Raw genomic sequence first — 16054 nt, 5'->3', positions numbered from 1 at the left:
TTGTAAATGTTCCATTTGGGGATTTTTTTCCTTATGATAATAATATCCAAAGTGGAAATTTAACTTTTCTAACATGGTTTTTTTTTCTCACTTTCATCAATAAAAAATATCTTCATTTTCACATGGAAAACTTTGAGGGACGTTTCTTTCCCACAGAGAAATAATAGAATGGAGAATCGGATATATCTTCATTTCCACATTGAAAATTTTGAGAGTTTTTTTCCATGTAGAAATATTGACTCATGTCAATAATAAATTCTACGTACGATTTTAGAAATAGTGTAGAATAATAACACAGAGCTAAGCTTTTAGACATGATAGTTTGTGAAAAACAATTCGATACTAACTTTTTTGGTGTTATTAATCATAGAGTTACACTATAAACAAGAAAATAAGCTACAAATCTCTCTCTCTCTCTCTCTCTCTCTCTCTCTCTTCCAAAAACACAAACCCACGTCCTCATGTGCATGAACAGATTCCCTATTGAGTAGAAATCCTTGAGTTCAAGGCCAATCGCATAGATCTTATAGGTAGCTTGAGATTGATTTTATAGTGCTATAGATTACTAGCTCATTTAAGGAGAAATATAATCGGTATCATGGCACTATGGCTTCCATGGTGGTGTTGAGTATGATTTTCAAAGACAATCATGTGGTAATTTTATTTGATAATTGATACTACGTGCTTGATACATGTTATATTTGATGGATTGCTTTCTTTATGGGTGACTACACTTTTTAAGAGTCACTATAGTTTACACTTCAGAAGGTTGTTATCATTGCTTACCACATGCAAGTAACATAGTAACATTGTGAAATAGATGTTGGATTATCACTCTCTCATAACACATGAAGATTGCATGTTTAACCTCTTAACACAAGCAAAAAGATTATTTTAGAAGTACATTTTACCTCTTCATTTCTCACTTAATTGATACATATTGTTGATTGCCAAAAAAACAATTTAGAGTGACAACATGACAACTATAAGAGACAACAACTCAAAGTTGACTAGTAATACACAAAAAGACAATTACAAAACACCATAGAAAGCAACTCCAATTAACTTTTAAATAGCTTGTCATCAATACAAGCTTTGATCAGTAATCCTTAAAAGAGAAATTTGAATTCCTATACAACGAAAGGACGCATGTATATATAATTGAAATCCTTATGTCTTTCAATCTCAACAAAATAATTTGAAAACTTGAAATAAGTCCCATCAATCCATATGTGATGCATCGTATCGCCCGTCCATGCTTTTGGATACCTGCAGAACAAATCATACATTAGTAAACTTTTCATAAATCACTTACATAGTATTTCATAAGACTTACTTAATTGGTTCCAGGTATTAGAATAGAGAAGATGAATTTCCAATCAACCCAAAAAGTTTCTTTGTGATGATCATCTTTCCAGTATAGCAATGCTTCTTATTAGTTACATTAATAACACTTTGCACCAGAGCTTCAATTGTCGTAGCTTCAAGTCCCTTAGCAATTACAATGTCGCCCTCCTCTCGCCAAGGAGGAACACATCCTAGCCCCCTTGGAAGCACTAGACGATGACGTCGATCAGATCCACTAACTTCATGCAAGACCTCCATATCAACTCTTGCTCCTTGAATATAAAAGAACTTCCAACAAATACAGTGGACTGGTAGTATCAATGACACACACTGATTTATCTTACTTTTGTGTAAGATGAACATTCCAAAAACATCATCTATACCATCAAAGCTTTCCACAATGGCCTCCACTGTGACAAACACAATGAGAAATCCTACTTGCTCCACATAAAATATTTTAGATAGCCTCCCATAAAATTTTGAGTCGTGATCTTGAGCTACTACCACATAATCTCCTACATTGTACTTCACTTCATCTACAAAAACCTTGGAATATTCATATCCATAGGAGCATGGGTCTCCACTTGATAGGCTCTTGATCCATTCTTTTTCATTGGCACTTAATAAGAAAGGAATTTTTCTCAATTTTCGTCCAATAACTATTCCATTTCTATTAAGCAAAGCTTTACAAGCACAAGGGTACCCAAGCCGAATTGCACTACTCCATAGCTCTCGAGCTTGCTTCTCTGAGGTTGCAAGAAAGGCACACAAAGAATGCGAATTATGACACTCAAGGTTTGAAAATTCATTAGAGTTCCAACCTTGAGGTGAAAGTAAGCAAGAGTGAAGAGCTTGCAGATATCTGTTTTCACAGAAATAGCCCGTCCTTTTCAATCTCTAATTGCTTCCATATATTTGTGAACAAGATGCGACTATGGAAATTCGTATAGGATATCTCATTGGATTTATTGTTAGTTGGAATGCTCAAGTAGCCTAATATGCTCCTCTCAAAAGAGAAGCACCAAAAGCAATCATGAGAGCCATGGCGTAAGACATCGTCAAGCATCTCTCCGCTACCTATTCACAGTAGTAATGCAAGCATCACTTAGTCAATATTATAACAATCAAGCACTTAATCAAATCTCTTTGAGACAATATTCTTAAGAGAGTCTTATATACCTGCCACATGCTCCAAAGGGGAGCTATTGGGACCCTCGTACTGTTCTGACAAGATTCTCCATGATAATAATAGAGAGCGACATGTTTTGATATCTCTCAATTATGACCATCCTTTTCTTCTAGAGAAATTGAAAAAGAAATGTGCAATATCAACAAGAAGCATCCCAAGTTGACGCTGTTCATCTGTGATTCCCTGCACTACATTTAGAATGTGAGGCAGACACCACTGTACAAATTTTTGACACTCTTCTGCCTTGAACATTTTAAAGTGCTTTGATGGATTTCTTGGACATCGCCCTGAGTGCAAAATAATCTTTGGAATGGAAGCTGTAACCTCCTTAATGGCATTGTCGATGTCACGCTTCATTGGTGTAGTAGCAGATGAGATCAACTTTTTGATGTTCAGAGATAGTACATGCATAGCATCATATACTAAGTCTTTTGACAGGTCGAATGCATATAAGTGATACAATCTCCAGATAATGGATTGCCCGGACAAACATGCATCCCGTAGTATATCTTCTTTAGCTTCTTTAGCAGAAGATGGTTTGGCTCATTTGATTGCTGACCACATGTCTTCTACATGTCGACCTTGAGGAGGATATCTAGCTTGAAATCTGTTATTATCATACACATATCTTGACCCATTTGCATCTTGCTGAAGTGATGCTTGTGCTTTACAACGTCGACAAAAGCTCTTCCCGCCATCTTTGAATTGTCCCAGCTTACATTGAGCTGGATGGTCCCCAATGCACATCAATAGGATTCCTCGCAGCTTTGTTGTTTCATCTGGAAGCCCTTGATGAATACGGCTTTTGTTGTAGGCATAGTTAGCTTCGAAACCATCTAAAAATAAGCTTTCTAGATCCAGAAGCAATGGTTGTAGGAAAGAAGACAGATGTCTCCATGCTTCTTCTCCAACTCTTTGTTTGATAGGGGAAGAAACAATACTGGAATAGAACCAAGAGTAGATCATTTTCTTCCATTCAAGACAATAACCTCAACTACCGCACTATCCTTCATAGTTGTTGATGCTGCCTGAAATCCATCCCAATGCAAAAGAAGAGAAAAATTTCTTGGGTCTCCTTTGATAAGCTTTCTCTCTCCCCGAATATTCTTTTTACACCTGGTACATGCAAACTCGTAGACTTGTGTGTCCTCATTCCAGCTACTTAGAAGCTCTTTACTTGACAAAGACTTAGGAAATGCACGATACGTCATCTTGCACTTGTCATTTTGACACACAACTGCATGGAGCCTCCCAAAGGGCATCAGGATTCCAAAAGTCTTGGTAAATCCGCATCTTCTCTCCATCCCAAACTTCTTGAATGAAGTCAGGAGGCTGAGAAGGCTCCTTACCCAACCACCGTTCTCGAGCTCTCCACATGCTTAAGAAATCATGACAATATTCTTCACTTTGACAGAGCCACCTCAATTGATCTATCAACGATGTGTATAAGAATGGCATCATCTCCTTTTTGCTTCTACTGCACTTTGAACATCTTTCACAACATATAAGACAATCCCATTGACAACGTCTTGATCGGATTCCATCGATGCAAACACACATAGAGGTGTCTCTATCAGCATCTTCCTGGCTAGGTGGAAAGACTTGTGGTTCATGGGGATGACTTTCGCTGCCAAGACATAGTTTCCATTCCTGAGGAATGACCATACCTTTGTCTTTATAGAGCTTTAGTATTTCAGAGAAGTTACTAGGTGTATTGAAATCATTAAGACTGCCATTCCAATCACTGCTCTTCTCTGCCAATAGCTTAGCAAGACATTTCTCCTTACCTTCACAAATAGAGCCTAAGCCCTGAAATAAGATACGCATCACATCGTCCTGAAGCTTTATGGAAGCTCGATGGGAATCCATCACAGATTGAATCCTAATAATGGTATTCCAAATAGCTTCGTTGAGAGCATACTTGTGATTGTGCTCTATGTTCATTCTGAAAAATACGTCAATCACACGTCACTACCAACCCATGAGAACTCGACTCCATGAATCATTAGAGAAATAGATTGCTAAATTCCAATCCATGAGATTGATATCTTGTTAGCACTTAACATTAGTTTAGCATGTTAAGCCTATCATTCATCTCTCTCTCTCTCTCTCTCTCTCTCTCTCTCTCTCTCTCAAAGTGGTATCTTGTGCTGCAGCGCATACTCAGAGCAGCCTAGCATGGTCCCTACTCCATACGCATCTTCATTGATCTTCTTACTGCGGATGCCCACACTCCTACAAGCTCGTCGCACTCCTACAAGCTGTCAATGTCTCAGCTAATCCTCAGCTAACGAAGGTGATTAATTTAGGGCAACTCCATTAATCACCTTGCCCATTCTCACTATCGTTTACCAACAGGGTTTCTCATATGAGGATTTCAATCGCGATCTTAAAAAAACTGCGAGAGAAAGCAACACTGAAGAGCATCTCATCACACAGAGCGCCATCCCTTCTATTATAATCACCCAAACCCACAGAGCGCCATCTCATAAAAAATTTTCCAGTTGGTTATTATTGTTGTATAAACATTGTTGTTTGCTCTCTCTCTCTCTCTCTCTCTCTCTCTCTCTCTCTCTCTCAATATAATCATCTTCAAGTCCTTGCATGAATCGAATGCTCAACCCTAGCTGTTTTTGGATTGGACAATCAAATGCCCTGATCAGAGACTAATTTTAGTGTGTCTTGTCTTCCTACCAGATTGTTCGATGTTGTACCTGTTTTGCCAAGCTACATTAATAAACAAGTGTTTTATGTTTTGATCATACTAGTTGCAAGGCAGCAAACAGGGTAATGAAAGGACCCATTGTCAATCTAGAACATAAAAAGGATTTGGAGCTAAGCCCACAAAAGCACCGGTCACATGCCCAAGCTGGAAAAAATATGCTTCTTATCTCTGTTCTCATTCCCACCGACGTCAGCTGCCCTGCACGGCTACCTCTGCTTAAAGTTCTTTCTTAACCTGCAGTACATAAAGCAGACCCACAGCGGGTGCATGCACATGATGAGGTCAGAGGCATATTCTAGATGATTTATTGTAGCTGGGAGAAGCCTGCAAAGATAAGGTGTCTTGAGAATAATTCGTACCTTTACGCGGCCTGTAGCAGTTAGCGGCCTTCATCTCATGAGATGTGCCTTGTCAATACTACTTTCAAGGCTTCAATCGAAGAGGATGGATAACATAGTAAGTTAAACATACCCGACGCATATTATAAGGGCTTCTGTTTTACCCGAAGGAACTGATGATAGCTAGACCTTGAAGAGAGAGAGAGAGAGAGAGAGAGAGAGAGAGAGTAGAGCTGCTGCATCTAGCAGTACTTGTGTGGCTAGGTACGTTGCTGCTAGGGACATCTGCAAGAGCGCTAAATATTATACAACCGACTGTTGATTATAGGGACCATATATGCCTCTGCCGAGCCCTGTGCTGGGAGGTGCAGCAGCGAGCGCTATTCAGAAGATAGGCGAGTTACAGTACTACCCACAGGCCGCACCCACGGCTCCAACGACAATGTAGCAGGCAGGAAATAAAACGTAAAGAAGATTTCAAGTCTCCATGATTCCTCAACCAGTCAAGGGCTAGAGTGCAGTAATCTAATTCATTCAAACAATAGAAATAACGAGAGGCAAAAAAATGGAAATCACCTGGTAAATTTAAGAGAACTCCGCAGGGACTTACTGCCTACAGTTGGAGTATTGCAGCAGGCTACGCTACTGCACGACGTCTTCTTCAAGATGTCGAATTGAAGCCTCCACAACTGATATTTTGGGCAACTTACTCGCGATGGACCAGGCTTGATGGCGGCCTGCAGGTTGCTATTCTGGTGTTGGCAGCTCCTTCAAATGAGATGAGATGCTTTGAGAGACTACGGAGAGCTGCTCCAGGGGTTGGCAGCTCCTACACATGAACTGGGACCAGAGAGACAGATGAGAGAGAGAGAGAGAGAGAGAGAGAGAGAGAGAGAGAGAGAGAGAGCGCAATAAGTGATGGCGTCCTAGCTCCTAGCTGGGGTACTGAGAGCGAAGACACGATGGCGACCTGGTCTGTGCGGCAGCTGAGAGAGAGAGAGAGAGAGAGAGAGAGAGAAGAGAGGTGTTGGCCATTTGGGTGGGACAACGTCCTCTGCACTATCTCAGGCGAGTGGGCCCGATCATCGCAGCGCACCGCTGCATGTAGTTGTGGCAGCTAGCACATCCACATGGAGACAGAGGGAAAAAATTAAGTGCGCACTGCAACTGGCTCTTGGCGAAAGTGAGCCTTAATTGGTGGGGTGGCCCACAATAGCCAGCTATGTGGAGGACAATTTGCAACCAGGGGTAGTTTTTCCCGCCGTCAATTCCTATTTGAGGCTGTCAAGGGAAAAATCAATTTTTCACACATACAAAACTCCTTTTCTTGAATTTACCAAGAGGAAATTTTTATAAATCTGCTTTATTTTTGGGGTTTTTAAACTATTTTTCTCTATTTCGGGGTGGAATTGAAAACGGCACGATCTGAAGCTGAGACACATTTTTTCCGAACACTACTATCAATAGAGTATGACTCAATAGACCCCAGTTGCCACGCCACACACTTCCAAATTTACCAAAAAAACCATGTGCCAATTTAGAGTGCATTCACACGGGTCTCAATTTACCCTTTCTAGGTTGGAAAGCTTGGCTTTTGCACATGATGCCACGGTTGGTAACGTAGAACCCTGCTCATCTCCAATCTCCACACTATATATCTATACTTGTACACACTAGCCCTTGAGATATTCATTTCCTAGTTCGAGCTCTTGGTAATGTTAATGCATACATATAAGGATATTACAATTGTTATGGAGACGTTCATACTTGCGGGGATATAGTATACTTTGATTAAAAACATCTCGTACCAAGGCTATGGTCACGCGAGGCTTAGTTGGTCGTAACATTTCTGACAGCGTGACGGAGTTTAGTTAGTGTCACTATGCATTTTTCAGTATACTATGGAAATACTATGCCCTCTGCTTGCCGATCGCAACGTTGTTTCTCTCTCCTCGCCGTGCCTCACCCTCTCTCACACTACTTGTGCTTGCCCGTCGCCTTCTGAACAGCCGTACCTGTGTTCGTCAGGTCTCTTATTTACACTCGACGTAGTGTCGGGATATCAAAAACATGTATACTATCCACCCAAAGAAGGGGTATATTGACAACTCTTCTAGCTTATTGTTGCTTATATGCTCAATTATTATCCAACTAGACAATATGTATCGCAATTATTAGTGTGCATTATCGCTCTTAGTTGTCATTGTAGCTTATTAACTATCTCAATGTTAATATATCATATCTCAGTGTCTAACTAGACTAGATGCCTAGGCACATGTTATAAGGCTTTACTACAATGGCTCAATAGAAAATATACATTTAGACTAGCATCAGTACTAATAAACATTATAGCTCATGAAATGTAGCCATTTAGAAATGTAATAGACCATTAATCAAGCCCATTTAGATAGAATAGAAGTAAGAAATATTAATAAGTGGTGTTCTGGGAGTTACAAACAAAAGGAGAAGAGTCTTAGGTGTCTTTGTAATTTTAGGGGTAGTATCTTGACAAGGTGCTTGTATCGTAGGGGTATTTCGATAAGCTGACACTACCATCTAGGGCCAAGCAATGCTAGCCGAGATATAATGGGTCTCATATTTAATTACATGCGGTGTCATAATTATTATCACACCTTATTATCATGCACTATATGTATCGTATTTATCAATGTGCATTATTTATATTCTAGGCGTAGTTATTATTGTAGCTCATCATCTCTCTCGATGTTAATATATCATATCTCAGTATCCAATTAGACTAGAGGCCTAAGCATGTATCATTATTATCCCGCATTATTTATTCATAGATTGCATATGTATTTATATTACTCTCTCTTATTTAATTATTTTCCCCATACTAAAGCCGCTAAATTAAGTCAAAAAATACTTTCAGAAGGTAATTAGAGATTAATATTGATGAAACCATCTTATTATCATGCACTATCTTCTTATCTCTAATTTACACCCTATCTAGTGGGCAGCATAAACATGTACGATACTATCCACCCAAAGAAGAGGCATCATAGCTCTTCTAGCTTACAAGCTATATGCTAACTCATTATCCAGCTAGACTATATGTATCATAATTATTAGGGTGCATTATTTATATTGTAGCTCGTAAATATTAATGTAGCACATCACCTCTCTCGATGTTAATATATCATATCTGAGTGTCCAACTAGTTAAGAGGTCTAGACATGAATCATTATTATCTTGCATACATTATTTATTCATAGATCCCACGTATTGAAATATGAAGGGCAAGTCGATAAATTAATTATCTATAACTAGTTGACACTCTATGTACATACGAAGCTTTATATATACAGTAATGGACATTGTCTATCTGTACATGTGGTATCATATTCATTGTAGGTAGGTGTTTATATCCTTTATCACTATTTCCCAACTAGACAATACATGCAATGCCATCATTGTTATCGCCTCACATATATATTATTACATCAATGTAATAATCACATGTGGTATCCTAATTATCATCACACCTTATTATCATGCACTACCTTCTTCTATCTCTTATTTACACTCGATGTAGTGTCCGGATATCAGAAACATGTACACTATCCACCCAAAGAAGGGAAATATTGACAACTCTTCTAGCTTATTGTTGCTTATACGCTCAATCATTATCCAGCTAGACTATATGTATCGCAATTATAAGTGTGCATTATCTAAATTGTAGCTAGTAGTTATTATTGGAGCTCATCATATTTATTAGCATAATTATCATATTTATTGTAGCTCGTCGTAATAATTACATGCGGTATCATAATCATTATCATGTACTATCCTCTTATATCTCTAAAATACACCCTATCTAGTGGATATCAGAAACATGTTCTGTAACATTTAATGGCCTAAAAACTTGTGTGTAGCAGAAATTAGCATGAACATAGTGGGCATTTCATTAGAATAGATTCCTAATGAGAGTTACAAGAGTGCTTGGGTGGAGAGAGCAACAAAAATCATAACACCTAGTTAGATAGCATGAACAATACTTTCAAAAGAGAGAGAAATTAAGCTATTGACAACAGTTGAGGACCGGATTTGCATGGAGCCGCCCCCCCCTCAAAAAGGCTTTGTATTATGGTTTCTCCCATCAAGAGAGACATTGTACAATACAATTCTTTGTGTTCCTTCAAGACTAGAGCTAGTGCAATGAAGATGAAAGCTTCATGCACTAAGCAAAACACTTAGCAAACACAACATCAATTATCCCCGGTCTCAGACCCAAGACCTCACACACCTTCGAAGATGGTGAGAGCTAGCAGAGTATGAGAGTAGATTGAGAGGAAGAAGGAGTATCTTACGAGAAAGATGTACATCTCCTCACATAATCACTCATATTAGCATATCTTAGCTTAGTAATTAGCTTGGTAGAGGAGATGAGCATGCATTGAAGCTTGGCTCTTGGTTGGATTTGCATCCACATGCCAAGAGTGTGTCGATGTAGGCTTCTATCTCACAAGCTTGGAGTAGGTGATGAGCTCTCCATTAAAGCTTGGGAAGAGATAGTCTTCTCTTTCTTCACACATGAGCTTGTGTGAGTGTGTGTGTGATAATGCCTTGCAAAAATCAGCCCCCTCTCTCTCTTGGGCGAGCCCTCTTGCTATTTGCTCTTGCTCTACCTTCATTGGACCTCCCCAGGTCAAGCCAATGACTATTAAGCAGCATATGTGATAGCCTTCTGACATGTGTCCCCCTTTCCCCTTTTGTGAGAGCTTTAGGTAATTTAATAAGTCAACTAAACTCTCATTGGACCCCTTTGCCTCATGGACAATAGGAATCAGGCAAGCCATTGGGCTGTTGAATGCTCATTGGACCCCTTGGGAGACTGTCCAATAGTCTTCTAGAGGACTTAATTCTCATTGGTTCTTTTATTAAGTGTTTTTAAATTAATTAAACTAGATTTACTCTAGCCTAATTCTCATTGGTCCACCTCCAAGGCCATCCAATAGGAATTGGGTACACCTTGTGGGCATCTGGCCTAGGGAGCTGACATGTGTCCCTCATTCCCTTTGTGTAAAGGGAGCTTGTGTGTGTGTGTGGCTTTCTCTCTCATCCCCTACATGCAAGGCTCGCCCCCTCCCAAGTAGGGATTGCAAAGACTTTTTTGTACACACACAAAGCATCCAATTCCCTTAAGGTTGACCTTTGGACAAAACCTTTGAATTATGGAACCTTAGCATTTTGGAAGTCTTAATGGGCTGAACCTTAGGGTCTTTTTAGCCCATTGTTGCACATGGCTCTTTTGCAGATGGCCCCCCCTTTGGATCCCTACTGTGGCCGGTCTGCTAGCTTAACCAATATTCTAGCTTTTTCTCCCCTGGCACTTCCCCATATTAAATGATCAGTTTAACATGAGAAAATCATTTACGAGAATTAGATATTGATTATTATGACATTACCTCTCTCTTGAAATCATAGTCGTCCTCGACTATGGTGTAGAGAAGATAAAGCATATTCATGAGTCCTTTTCTTAGCGGGTAGAGGATCCCTATGTTACCCTATGACATCATTCCACAATGGATGATTAGTCCATTTGGCGCTTGAGAGCCTGAGGCTGCCGCAAGCATGTCTGCACATTAGTCCTATCAGTCTTCCATAGTAGAAAGACAAGCTCTACTTGGTGTTTGGGAGACGTCGTCTCCGCAAACTTGATCTAAGCATGCATACTACTTCATTTTTGTGCACAATAAAGAAAAAGAGAGTCTTATAAGACAAAAAAAAAACTTTGTTCATTTTTAACATTTTGTACATTTGCTTACTCTTGGGAAGCATTATAAGCATTGACAAGGTTTAGGTTATCCTTTAATTGTATGCCTTGCATTCATCTAGCATCTTCAAAAGGATAATTCTTAAACTTAATAAGATATCGTCGGATAGTCTTACCGCCTCTTAATACCTTGTCTTCATGTCGGAGAATGGACTCGGGCTGCAGCACCTCCTCTTGGTCCTCGATCTCCGGTGGGTCTTCAATAGTTGGTTCTTGAGGTGGCTCTCCTTTGTAAGGCTTTAATAGGCTCACATGGATCAAAGCATTGTGTATGAGCCAATGATTGGGAAACTTGAGTTGATAGGCCATCTCATTGATTGGCCTAAGAATCTGGAAGGGACAATAGTACCTTTTTGCTAGCTTAGCATAGTACTTTTGGTGTCCCGTAGGATTCTTGCCCGTCGTGTGCCTTAATCGAGCCTTGGGAAACTTTAATAAGACCCAATCATTCTTTAAAGGCTTGGGCTCTTCTGTGCTTGTCAGCAGCAGCCTTTTGCCTTTGCTGTGAGATAGAGATAGCAACCTTAATCTTTTGAAAAGATTCTTGTAGGTCTTGGCTATACTCATCTACAACAAAGATCTTCCCATGTACCTTAAGTAGCAAGGGACTTTTTGATCTCCCCTCAATTACCTCGAAAGGTGCTTTTCCTGTGGAAGTATGTACAGTGTTATTGTAAGCATACTCCACTAAGGGTAAGTACTTCTCCCATTGGGATCTTTGATCTACTTCTGTTACATAGGCTTTTAGTAGATCGAGAATGGTTAGGTTAGCCTTGTCCCCAAATTCTCAAAGAGACCCTTCCAGAAATTACTGGTCATTCTAGGATCTCTATCCGACACTATGGACATTGGCAAGCCATGGTACTTGAAAATTTGTGAAATGAAGAGGGTTGCCATTTGATGGGCTTTGATAGTCTTTTTGACGGATATAAAATGAGCTTGTTTACTGAACCTGTCTACTATCGTCCATATTCCCGTATTCCCATGGATAGACTTAGGCAATCCAAAGATAAAATCCATGGATATGCTCTCCCATGGTGAATTAGGGATTGGCAAGGGTTGAAGCAATCCAAGTTGCTTCCCTCTATCAAATTTTGTCTTTTGGCATACCACACATTTAGAAACATACTCTTGTATGTTCACTTTCATGGTAGGCCAATAGAAATATGTTTCAATTCCCTTTAAGGTAGACTGAATCCCTCTATGCCCCGCATAAGGTGGAGCATGAGATTCATACATTACTTTCTCACATAGTGAGTTAGTAACACATAGTCTATTGCCATAGAGAAGATAACCATCTTGTAAAATAAATGGTTCTTCTTTCTTCCCTAATGCAAGGGATGAAATCACATCTCTAAAATTGAGATCAATAGTATACTCATCTATCATTGAAGATAGATCATTGTGAGTTGCTATGGAAACCGCATTCACTCTCGGTCGTCTTGAGAGTGCATCATCTACTTGATTATGCTTGCTAGCAATGTGAGCAATATGAAAATGAAATTGTGAAAGGAAATTTGCCCACCTCATTTGTTTGTCGGAGAGCTTGGTCTGCGTCATGAAGTACTTAAGACTTTGGTGATCCGTTCGCAGAATGAAAGGAGTCCCCAATAAGTAGTGCTTCCATGAGTCTAAGGCATGTAGAACTGCAAGGTGTTCCTTTTCATATATGCTTAGAGCTTGCTCAACAGGGTCGAGCCTTCGACTCTCATAGCCTATGGCGTGCCCTTCTTGGAGCAAAACAGCTCCAAGGAAATCACCACAAGCATCACATTGGACCTCAAATGGTTTTGAGAGATCCGGTAGTGTAAGCACAGCTTGAGAGATAGGCTTTTCTTTAAGCTTTTCGAAAGCATTGTTCTCCTTAGCAGACCATGTATACCTAACGATTTTCTTTGTTAGGTCATGTAATGGTCCCGCAATTTGTGAGAATTTTTCTATGAAGCGTCTATAGTATGCACACATACCTATAAAGCTTCTTAGTTCATGAAGATTCCTTGGTTTAGGCCATTCTTTTATTACCTCTAACTTGGATGGATCCATTTGGATGCCATCTTGAGAGATAATGTGACCTAAATACTGAATCTCTTGCAAGAAAAATTCACTTTTCTTTCGATTAACATAAAGTTTATTCTCTCTTAAAACTTGAAATATTACCCGGAGGTGTTGCTTGTGTTCATCTAATGAATTAGAGTAGATGATTATATCATCAAAGAACACTCCAGTGAAGGTTCGATGAGGCCTGAACAACTTCTCCATCAAGCGGTTGAATGTGGCTGGTGCATTGGTCAAGCCAAAAGGCATGACAATGTATTCATAAAGACCAAATGTGGTGCGAAATGCGGTCTTTACAATGTCTTGATCAACTATCCTTATTTGATGATAGCCACTTTTTAGGTCAATCCTATTGAAGTAGGTCGATCCTTGTAGCTTATCAAATAGATCTTCTACCCGTGGAATGGGAAACCTATTCTTGATAGTGATCCTATTTAGTGCTCTATAGTCGACACACATACGATATGTGCCATCTTTCTTTTGCACTAATAGCACAGGTGAGCAAAATGGAGATGAGCTAGGCCTAACCATGCCCTTCTCAACTAACTCATGCACTTGCCGCATAATCTCCTCTTGTTGAGCTTGAGAAACTCTATAAGGAGGTTTGTTAGGTGGTGAACTTCGTGGAAGAAGTTCAATTGCATGGTCATCATTACCTCGTTTAGGAGGTAGCTCACAAGGGATGTCGTCAATAAAAACATCTTGAAACCCCTTGATAAAATTGGATAACTCTAATTCCTTTTGGTTGCTTTTATTTTCTTTTGCTAAAGCATTAGGTTCATTTTGAGAATCTCTAACAAAAATCATGTACACGAAAATAGAGCTCTTTATTGACTTGTTGAAAGCTGGTGTATGTACAATGGGGATAGTGTTACCCATTTCCTTAGCATCTATATACATGTATTTTTCCCTAAACTTAAAGGAGATTCTCCTTTCAAGGAATTTAACATTGGCAGCCAGGCGGTCAAACCATGGTGCCCCTAGGATTACATCCTCATGCTTGAGAGGAGAGATAAAGAAGTCCTCTTTGTCCACATAGCTTTGAACATGAAGCCTCAATTTCCCGATTAAGGGAGTGATTGAAGCTTCTTGCTCCTTGAAAGCACTATCTGTGGCGGGTAGGACATCTCCCATCTCATAAGCTTGTATGCCTAGCTTGGTGGCCAACTCTATAAATATAAAATTGTGAGTAGAACCAGGGTCAAAGAGAATAAAAGCATCATGTTCTCTTACCTTTCCCCAAGCATGGCATAGAGGAGATCCTTTGTGATGAGTTTGGTGAGTCTCCTCCTCTTGGATTTCAACCAAGGAAGCTCTAGGAGGATCTTGGCGGTTTTTCTTTTGGGGACAAGCGCGGTACGTATGCCCTTGTTCGCCGTACTTGAAACACCGGTTATCCTTGCGATAACGCTCAAGCTCTTCAGGAGAGAGTTTGTTTTTACCTTTGTAAACTCCCTTCTCTTTAGCTTTGTTGGAGTTGCCCTTAGGAGACTTTTGGACATTGTCCTTCCCCTTAGGCTCGTTGGAACCCTTGTTTTCCGTGGGCTTATTATTTCTTTTAGCCCGTGTTTGGAAATTGATTCGAGAGGCCACCATAGTATGGTGTATTACCGCCGATATGGTACGTGGCCTTTGGGAGTTGACATACTCCGCCATTTCTTCGGTTAAGCCCGCACAAAATTGTTGCTTTTTCTCTCCAAAATCCAACTTTTTGAAGACAGTGGCTTTGAGTTGTAGGTCCCAAAACTTGTCTACATATTTGTGGATGGATTCATAGGGAGAGAGATTTAAGCTTCGCCATTCGGTGAGTACTTTGTCTTTGGCATTGGTGGCCAAAAACTGCTTCATAATGGAAGCTCTTAAAGCTTTCCATGTTCGTGGAGCTTCACCGTTGTCTCGTAGGCTAGACCACCATTGCCTGGTGGACTTTTGAAAGTTCATAGCTACATGGCGTAGCTTAGAGGACTCCGTGAAGCCCTCATATCCAAACGCCGCATCGAACTGTTGGATAAAGGCCAAGACTTTGTCCGTAGCACCAAAGGTACCATCATAGGTAAGGAAAGAGATGCTCTTCTCTCCCTCTTTGAATTTCTTCAACTTGGACGACCTCTTCCATGCGGCATAGGATTTCCTATGGCCTCTTCTTTTTGATGGTTCAAAGGTTGCACCATCACTTTCTTCAGAAGGTGAAGAATTTGAAGAAGGTGGAGAAGAGGGTGACCTCTTTCTCGCCTTTTTCTTGTCTTGATCTTCGGCGTCTTCACCATCACTTTCATAAGAGGAAGGGGATGAAGAAGATGGAGAAGAGGGTGTCCTCTTTCTCACCTTTTTCTTCTCTTGCTTTTTATCATCCCTCTTTGAATTATGATGTGGAGAAGAGTGCAATGGTCTTCTCCGCTTTGGTGGTGATGGAGAGCATTTAGCCCGCCGTCTTCGTGGAGCCATCTCTATCGAGGTGGCGGGAGATTCACTTCTTTCTCATTCCTTTGGTGGAGGCTCTTGAGTTCTCCTTTGGGAAGGAGATGCATCATCAAGAAGTAAATTCTTGAGCCCTTCGTATGGATTATCTTCTTCTTCCCGAATCGGAGAGAGACCTCTTTTGG

General features: G+C 40.1%; 1 long non-coding RNA gene and 1 pseudogene across 2 annotated transcripts; both read right to left on the bottom strand.

The window, feature by feature from the left end:
• Positions 1-988: 988 nt before the first annotated feature.
• LOC147449807 (uncharacterized) lies at positions 989-6393 on the bottom strand. Its single transcript, XR_015189478.1, has 2 exons — positions 6176-6393; positions 989-1269 (listed from the first exon to the last, which is right to left on the bottom strand). It is a non-coding gene; the product is annotated as an uncharacterized LOC147449807 (long non-coding RNA).
• Positions 1276-6169, bottom strand: LOC147449808 (uncharacterized; annotated as a pseudogene). The gene is made up of 2 exons (XR_015189477.1): positions 5621-6169; positions 1276-5495 (listed from the first exon to the last, which is right to left on the bottom strand). The product of XR_015189477.1 is annotated as an uncharacterized LOC147449808 (transcript).
• Positions 6394-16054: the final 9661 nt, after the last annotated feature.

Source organism: Adiantum capillus-veneris, chromosome 10, assembly GCF_014529385.1.
Source record: "Adiantum capillus-veneris isolate H3 chromosome 10, ASM1452938v2, whole genome shotgun sequence".
Classification (NCBI taxonomy): domain Eukaryota; kingdom Viridiplantae; phylum Streptophyta; class Polypodiopsida; order Polypodiales; family Pteridaceae; genus Adiantum; species Adiantum capillus-veneris.
Note: the sequence above shows the minus strand (reverse complement) of the source record. Positions and strands in the feature narration are given on the sequence as shown.